Genomic DNA, 9,572 nt, shown 5'->3' with positions numbered 1-9,572 from the left:
ATTCACTGCATCACAACTCCAGTGGGTCAGAAGTTTACTTACACTAAGTTGACTGTGCCTTTGAACAGCTTGGAAAATTCCAGAAAATGGCTTTAGAAGTTTCTGATAGGCAAGCAAACTTCCAAAATTGCGGCATAATGGCTAAGGACGACAACGTCAAGGTATTGGAGTGGCCATCACAAAGACCTGACCTCAATCCTATAGAAAATTTGTGGGCAGAACTGAAAAAGCGTGGAGAGGCCTACAAACCTGACTCAGTTACACCAGCTCTGTCAGGAGGAATGGGCCAAAATTCATCCAACTTAATGTGGGAAGCTTGTGGAAGGCTACCCGAAACCTTTAACCCAAGCTAAACCATTTAAAGGCAATGCTAACAAATTCTAATTGAGTGTATGTAAACCTCTGACCCACTGGGAATGTGATGAAAGAAATAAAAGCTGAAATAAATAATTCTCTCTACTATTATTCTAACACTTCACATTCTTAAAATAAAGTGGTGATCCTAACTGTTCTAAGACAGGGAATGTTTACTAGGATTAAATGTAAGGAATTGCGTATTTGGCTAAGGTGTATGTAAACTTCCGACTTCAACTGTAAATAACTCAGCAAAAAAAAGAAAAGACCTTGTCTTTCAAAAACAATTCGGAAAATCCAAAACTTCACAGATCTTTGTTGTAAATGGTTTAAACACTGTTTCCCGTGCTTGTTCAATGAACCATAAACAATTAATGAACATGCACCTATGGAACGGTCGTTAAGACACTAACAGCTTACAGACGGTAGGCAATTAAGGTCGCAGTTATGAAAACTTAGGACACTAAAGGACTCTGAAGGACTGAAAAACACCAAAAGAAAGATGCCCAGGGTCCTGCTCATCTGCGTGAACATGCCTTAGGCATGCTACAAGGAGGCATGAGGACCGCGGACGTGGCCAGGGCAATAAATTGCAATGTCCATACTATGAGATGCCTAAGACAGCGCTACAGGGAGACAGGACGGACAGCTGATCATCTTCGCAGTGGCAGAACACATGTAACAACACCTGCTCAGGATCGGTATATCCGAACATCAAACCTGCGGGACAGATACAGGATGGCAACAACAACTGCTTGAGTGACACCAGGAACACACAAACTTGCAGGGGGCTTGGTGGAAGAGTGGGGCAACATCTCACAGCAAGAACTGGCAAATCTGGTGAAGTCCATGAGGAGGAGATGCACTGCAGTACTTAATGCAGCTGGTGGCCACACTAGATCCCTGTTGTTCAGGGACCCTTTATTCAATTGCTGTTAGTCACATGTCTGTGGAACTTGTTCAGTTTATGTCTCAGTTGTTGAATCATGTTATGTTCATACAAATACTTACCGATGTTGTTTGCTGAAAATAAAAGCAGTTGAAGTTTTTTGTTGCTGAGTTTATATATACACTTTAGAAATATCAATTTGACATACTATTTCCCAATTAAATACAAACACAGATTCAACAAATTCAACTTCAAAGTTATCTAGTGCCCAGTTTGTAGTATCTTATGTCCCCATGAGCAACCTATTGATTTGTACTAGCAGTGAACCATGTTGCACAGTAGCTGATGTAATGTGCAATTAAAAGTCTGCCATTGTCTGCCAAATACTTCTGAATGAATTACATAACAGTTCATAATGCATGGGAACAGCCAATACATTCAAATGGCTAATTAAATACCTGACAAAAATCACGTTTGATTTAAGATTCCATTAGATGAAGCAGATGAAACCGTTACAATGATAATTTCTCTAAACTGACAAACTGCTTAACAAGGCTAATCTGCCTTGTGAGAACTGTGCTTAGTTTTGCTTTGAAAGTGGGTATATGAAGACAGGATAAAGGATAGTTTAATTTGATAAATCGACAACATATATAGCACTTTAGAAACTGTAGAACAGAATGAAGAGGATTCTAACACGGAACCCAAACCGGCTGCGCGCATGCGCCATGGTGTATAAATGTATTTTGTCGCACCCACCAAAAGCGATCATGACACGCAGGTTAAAATATCAAAACAAACTCTGAACCAATTATATTAATCTGGGGACAGGTCGAAAAGCATTATACATTTATGGCAATTTAGCTAGCTAGCTTGCACTTGCTAGCTAATTTGTCCTATTTAGCTAGCTTTCTGTTGCTAACTAATTTGTCCTGGGATATAAACATTCTGTTCTTATTTTACCTGAAATGCACAAGGCCCTCTATTCCACCAATTAATCCAACCATAAAACGGTCAACCGAATCGTTTCTAGTCATCTCTCTTCCTTCCAGGATTTTTCTTCGCTTGACTTTATATTGCGATTGGCAACTTTCATAAATTAGTTGCATTACCACCACTGACCTCGTTCGTCTTCAGTCACCCACGTGGGTATAACCAATGAGGAGATGGCATGTGGGTTCCTGCTTCTATAAATCAATGAGGAGATGGGAGAGGCAGGACTTGCAGCGCGATCTGCGTCAGAAATAGAACTGACTTCTATTTTAGCCCTTAGCAACGAAGACGCTATATGGCGCACTCGAGCAGTTTGGATGCAAAAATTGAATAATAAAGATTTCTACATTTATTTTGCGATGCGAGCAGTGTAGTCAGAGAGGGTAGGGTGACATCCCAAATGGCACCATATTTTTCTTGTTTAGCGCACTGCTACTTTTTGTCAAGGCTCATACACTCTAGTCAAATGTATGGCACTGTTTAGGGAATGGGGTGATATTTGGGACACATACTAGTTCTCTGATTAGAGTGGTTTGGTTGCATCTTTTTCTGTCTGATCAACATTAATCCCATCTCTGACCAGACCAAGGCAGCAGTGAACCATTTAGAGCAGCACAGATCCCCCAGCAGATCTGACCACATAGTTGTGTTTACACACACACACACGGTTGTGTGTCCTCTCTGATCATAGTAAAAGTACTTACTCCAACTCCTGCTGAAGGGAGATATCTGTGGCTGACAGTAGTATTTGATGACAGATTGATCACAAAGTCATAGATGTACACTTGTTTGTAATTTAATTTTGGGGGGGAACGACCTAAACATTGTTTGCATGCAAAAACAAAAAAATAATCCCTCTGTATGAAAGACCACAACAAACAACACTGGATGCCTCATTTATATTTAATAAAAATAATAAAGTGGCTTGCAGCATTTAGCTTATGGAGGAATCAATATCCTGCATGAGACATTCTGTTGAACGTTTGTTTTTCCACTGTTAGGTTTGAATAATTGAATTGGGGTTAAAAATAGTCCATGTTTCTCAGTCACAGCAAGAGCTTCACTCCTCAAAGCATTGGAACATTATTGTGATGGTAGATACAAGGCCTCCAGCAGACACCAACTGTTAAAAGGACCATATAGAAAGAATATTCAAGCTGCAGAATAGAATTCTCGGCTGGGTATTACTGTAATTAGAGGAATCTCACCACCCCCTTTTTGAACTGCTGCATGTTTTCACAAGTCACAACAAAATAGTTGTTTGCAGTTTGGAGGTTACTGAAGTTGTTTGATATTTCAGGTGGGCCACGAGACACAACTCCTCTCAGGGTGATGTGAGAATCCCTCAGGGGGTTTGGTTGACTCAGACTGAGAGTGGTGAGTGAGATCTTGCCCCATACTCATCTCCCAAACCCTCTCTATGCCCTCTCAGACATATAACAAGGCTGGAACAAGAAAGAGACAGAATGTAGGATAAAACACAATCTCCTTTTGTATCAATACTTTACAATAACACTCCTCATGAACACTGACTAGAATAAAAGTGATGTAACGGTATTGCTTTGTCATCTCTCTAACACTCCATATCAATCTAAATGTCTCTTATGGAACTCCTAAGAAGTGAGTATAGTCTCCAGTACTGTAGGCTACTGCCATAAAGTAATGTAATCTGTATGTCTGTGTACTGTAGATGCCCTTGTGTCCCACACACACACAAATATACATGACATATTCTCTGGTATTTTCACTTCACCATGTGGGAGAACTCATACAGTACATGATACATACAACCAGTGACCACTACCATATGTCTCAAGTTGGCTTCCTACCTCAACTGTTTGAGCGGGCGTTGCCATAGAGACGGACGTTGGAACATTTACCTTGGATTCTCAGCTTGCTGATAGTGGGTGAACTAACAGTGCAGAGCAAAACACAATAGGGTTGGGGAATAATAAAATCCCACATTCTGTCTTATCTCCATTAGCTATACGTATGTATCCAGAACCCTTGCTTCAACCCATTTCCAAACACCTATCGTATTCTCAACCAGACATATGAGCCCTTATTCACATCCAAACCATTTATATATTTAAAATGCAGGTGTTGATTGTTCCCATAAAGGTTCATATCTATTCCCTCTGAATGTTAGTGACAGAATAAGAATGAAATGATAGACTATGGTCCCTGCCAGTTGTATTACCTTTTAGGAGAAAACAGCTGAAAGGTTTTTCCTGCATCGGCGCCACTTACTGGATGTAGGATCTTCATTTGAGCCAGTTTGCTACAGCAGGAAAATAATCCTGCAGCAACAGGAAATGTGAATTATGATATGGATCATAATTAATGGAAACTTTTTGTTGGGGTTGACACATTCTTCGTTAGGGAAAATCAAGTCTGACATTTTAAAGTGGAAATTACAAACTTTAGAAGCCTTTTTAAACCTTGAATACAATACAAGTATGCATTAACAGTTATGCAGGAAAATTCTCAGCAACAAAAGAGTGATCAAATTAAGATCCTACATCTGTACCTACTGCATATCAAATAGATCTTAGGCAAATCCACCTCCATTTCTTAAAACAAATATTTGGAATAACTCAAAATGTTAAAATAAGTTACCAAATAACTATTAGCAGTCTACTTAGTCTTTGTGTTATATTTCAACCTGGCAACAACACATCACTACCGTCTCCAGGAATCACAGTTCTTCGAGCGACAAAAAACACCAGCCAACCTTCACATCCTTTAAGCACACAGCGGTGTTTCAAGGTAATCCTTGCCAAGTCATGGTGCTATAGTTGGATGTCGGTGCTAATCTCTGTGTGGCGGCGGCAGCTAAATTTCTGCTTGGCTAATCCAGTTTGAGAAGCTGTTGCAGATGGGTGAGTGCAGGAAATAATTACCATCAAGCTGTGTAATCTCAGAAGTCTATTGGGTCAGTCTGGCTGCTGTACTGTACCTGGAGTCAATGAGAAGCCATTAAGCACTGCTCAGATCAGCACTTTCTCCCCTATTCAGTTTTCAGTAGGACACTTCTCACTCTTGACAGAGCAGGTTCACATGAAAAATATATATTTTTTAATCAATTGTTTTCTACAAGGGAATGATTACGACAACATCACTTTCATAAGTTTGTATCGTGAGAAATCAATCCTTTTCTAGGTTCAGACGCCGGGAAGAGCTGGGAAGCAAGTTCAGGGAGTGAGTGTTTTAATAAATAACAAAAATAAACACGTACCACACCAACATGAAAATAGAGTCAATAACACCTTTGAAAAAAACCAAGGGGAGTGACAGATATAGGGAAGATAATCAAGGAGGTGATGGAGTCCAGGTGAGTGTCATGATGCGCAGGTGCGCGAGACGATGGTGACAGGTGTGCGGGATAATCAGCAGCCTGATGACTTAGAGGCCGGAGAGGGAGTATACATGACAATGTTATGCATTCAAACGCATTGGTGTGGCAGTTTAGCTACATTAGCTTCACCTCCTAGGAGAACAGGATGTTTTTAAATGTCCTTTTTAATCTGCACTGGCTTTGTCCCATAAAGCAGTGAGTTCCAAAGTATTGGTGGATAAAGTGTGTTTATTCCCTGGCTTTGTCAGAGATGAGCTGAAATACCTCAAACTGACTGCCTCTTTAATTTCTCTCAAACTCAACAAAGCTGCCATGTTGGATTGGTCAACTTCTCCCTGATGGGTCATGGAGCCAGAGAGCATGGAGTTGATAATGAGGTGATCCAGCCGGTATCTATGAGAGCCTACTTACTGTAAATCAGTCTAACTACACCTAGGAATACGTCTCTATACTGTATCCACAGACCGCAAAAAGGCATGATTCACCAACACCAAGACATTTCACAGAGTGATATAGAAAGGGGCAGCCATTTCTATTAACCCTACTACATCATGTCAGTGAGAGCTCTACTGATGTTGCTACAAGTGCAATAGTGCATTATCCCTCTGAGAGATATAGGTGGACACGGTCACTCAGACAGAGGGAAAGGGTAGGTGCATTAGTCAGCCAAAGTACAGAGGTAAAAGGCCATGTCCCCTTAGTGTAAATCTCAGGGGACTTACATCAGGGAAGGGTGTTGGTTGGTTTTCTGTCTACCTCCTTGATCACATGACTTGGGTGGACATCAAATGTGGGGCCGCTGCTGTATCTCAGGTCTATTCGGAAGGTGTCTACGTTTTTCTGAAAAGATATTTATGCATATCAGGTGGGGTGGGAAAGCCATGGATGCATTTTTAAACTTTTTTTTTCATAATTTGGGCTGTGGTCATCTCTGGGCCCTAGTTACTAGGCTGTGGTCATCTCTGAGCCCTAGTTACTAGGCTGTGGTCATAAAAAATTCCATGCCCTACAGCATCGTCCAATCACTCTCCACATGCTGCTCCTGAATCCAATATACCCAGCAAACAACAACGGACCAAAATATTTCTATATCAGATATTCATAGAAACAGAAATAACTCTAGTTCAGGATATTTTTGCTATGCAGAATTACAAACACAGCACATTCCTCACAGAGGGATCCCCCTATAAATAGGAATAAATAAAAAGCAATGAAGTTAAAAGCCACAATGTCCGCTGGTGATTTTATTTTTGTATTGTCTTCCTGAATTACATATTGACATTAGTCACAGGAATGTCTTGCATGCTTGTGGTTGCCCCTGAACAGTTTCCATGACTACATCTTACAAATTCTAAGCAGTTCATTAAGTGGTTATCAACAAGCATGTGAATGAAATCATGCAAACACACAAGTGGGCGTGCACAAACGCACAAACACGCACACACACACACACACACACACACACACACACACACACACACACACACACACACACACACACACACACGCATTCAACCAAGGAAAAAGGTTTTCTCCTGAAAGCTATATAGAGCAAGTCATTCTCCAGGCCCATTCTCTGGGTAATGCTGGGTAATAGCTGGCCTCCATTCTTTCACTTTAGCTCTGTTCGGAAACATAACTCACACTGTCACTTCTATCTGCTCTCTCTCTATGGGCTTCATTACAGTATGAGACATCTCAGCCTGCTCCAACAAGTGAGAGCCTGCTTACCTGTCAACTTCCCACAGCAACCCTGACAATTGCTACCATTTGCCCCCACCAGGCCCTACTATAATGTCGTGACAATTTTCTTTCCACTTCTTCCTCTTTTGAGGCCAGTTATGGATAAACTAGGTTCCTATTCACAATATGCTGCTTGCCCTGAAGTAGAAGATATTCTCATGAAAAACATGAATAACAATTAGAAATGAACAGGATAGAACCCCTAACCTCAAACCACAGCAGTCTGACCAGTTTACTTCCTTAGTTCATGCTACTTTATTTATCAGTTCATTTGAATTTGTCTAGTAACAAATGTTAGACTTGTGGTGCTGAATTAAAACTTAGGAAGACCATTTAGCTTTGTCTTTTGATAACTCAAAGACATCATTTATTTCTTTAACCTCCCTCCCTCCCTCCCTCCCTCCCTCCCTCCCTCCCTCCCTCCCTCCCTCCCTCCCTCCCTCCCTCCCTCCCTCCCTCCCTCCCTTTCTCTTTCCATCTCCTTCTCTCCATTTTCTCTCTCTTTCTTTTTCCTTCAATCCCTCCATCTCTCTCTCTATCTAAACAACCAACAGCCGTCTCTGTTACATGGCAGAGGTCTTGCCTGTGTGTTCCAGATTCGTTTTAATGTTCCATCTGCTTGACTTGCTCTACATAAGACAGGCTTTTTTTAAACAGTGAGTAACAGTTTGTGTTGGACAGTTGAATTAGGCTCCCCCTTCCCCCACCTGGCGAGATATAATCTGAAAACATCAACAAGTGTTGGTGGTGTCGTACAGTATGTCTTTGTGAGAGCGTCTTCTATGCAGCTCTGGGCTTCTAGGCTGGGTGATCTCAAAGGATCTGCTTGGGGGGGTCTAGCTAGGCAAGAGCTACCCACTCCTCCTGGCTATCTACAGTAGAGTGATAAGGACAAGCAGTTTTAGAGAGAGGAAGTTGTAGAACATCGGTGAGATGAGATGATGGAGAAAGAATACATTTTCTGGGTGCGCCAGAGACCCTTTGCATAAAATAGAAGATTCAAATTAAATATTGAGTTTCACATGCATATGCAAAGGCAATACCAAAGTAAAGCAATACACTCTTATATAAGGGTACAAATTCAGCACTTTCTCTGCAACTCAAGTTAGTTTGTTAGCTTCACATTGAGTTGATATAAGTTTTTTACCACAATATGTACACAAAAGCCACAATGCTTATAATGGCAATCAAAGAAATGCAAAGTGAATCTGAGACCATGTTGACAATACACAGGGGGTGTGGGAGCATAGCAGCACTGTCATCCATCCTGTCACCATGTCCATACGGACTTGGTCACATGGGAAAACTATGATCTGCTTGCTACAAGAGTCTGTTGCGAACACAGCAGCAATATTCCCACCACATTCCAAAATACAGATCATTTGCCCCTTAAAGCATTTTAGATGGAAATATAAGAGGATTCTGCTTGAGGCACAAGCCGCATTGGACTGAGCTGCGTGTCTGTCAGTGTAATCTGGCCCAGGAAGATAAGAAGTGCTGGTCTATAATCTACCTCCCAGTGTGGACAGCCATATCAACCACTGCATTTGGTGGATAATTAACACAGCTATCACGTTGTTGGGCACATTACCATACAGTATATTCCAATAACAGCTTTTAATACATGGAAAGATGTGCAACAACAAATGGGATTTTTAAATATGTTAATGAAACTCATTCAGGAAGGGCTTTTGTTTATTTCATGATGCTCTCCTCTTGGATAGTGGTCATGGAAATCATTAATTATTCATCACCGGAATGAAAGTACGTTTGCACACTCTTAGAAAAAAGAGTTCCAAAAGGGTTCTTCGGCTGTCCCTATAGGATAACTGAGTTCTACATGGAACCCTAAAGAGTTCTACCTGAAACCAAAAAGGGTTCTTCAAAGGGTTGTCCTATGGGGACAGCAGAAGAACCCTCTAAGGTTCAATATGGGACCTTTTTTCTAAGAGTGTTGGCGTAGTCATAGACTACACATGAGATCATGTGACAAATGAAACTAAGAAGAAGATCAAAAGAAAATGACAAAAATACACACCAAAACAACGACCAGATTTTCCAATCGAGGATGAGAGCCAAGGCTTTCATGAGGAGAGCTGTTATCAGACATGTCCTTTGTGTATTATTGTGCATCATTGGTCATCATCGCCACCAGGCCTGCCTGCTGTCTGCAGCTCAAAGGATAAGTCATCAGTTGGCAGCTCTCATTAGTCTGTCACACACACACACGCACGC

At 41.2% G+C, this 9,572-nt stretch overlaps 1 long non-coding RNA gene across 1 annotated transcript; it reads right to left on the bottom strand.

The window, feature by feature from the left end:
* Positions 1–3,125: 3,125 nt before the first annotated feature.
* On the bottom strand, positions 3,126–5,277 carry LOC110531073. Its single transcript, XR_005053017.1, has 2 exons — positions 4,437–5,277; positions 3,126–4,148 (listed from the first exon to the last, which is right to left on the bottom strand). It is a non-coding gene; the product is annotated as an uncharacterized LOC110531073 (long non-coding RNA).
* Positions 5,278–9,572: the final 4,295 nt, after the last annotated feature.

Source organism: Oncorhynchus mykiss, chromosome 8 (genome assembly GCF_013265735.2).
Source record: "Oncorhynchus mykiss isolate Arlee chromosome 8, USDA_OmykA_1.1, whole genome shotgun sequence".
NCBI classification, from domain to species: Eukaryota; Metazoa; Chordata; class Actinopteri; order Salmoniformes; family Salmonidae; genus Oncorhynchus; species Oncorhynchus mykiss.
This window is presented reverse-complemented; position numbering and strand designations above follow the sequence as displayed.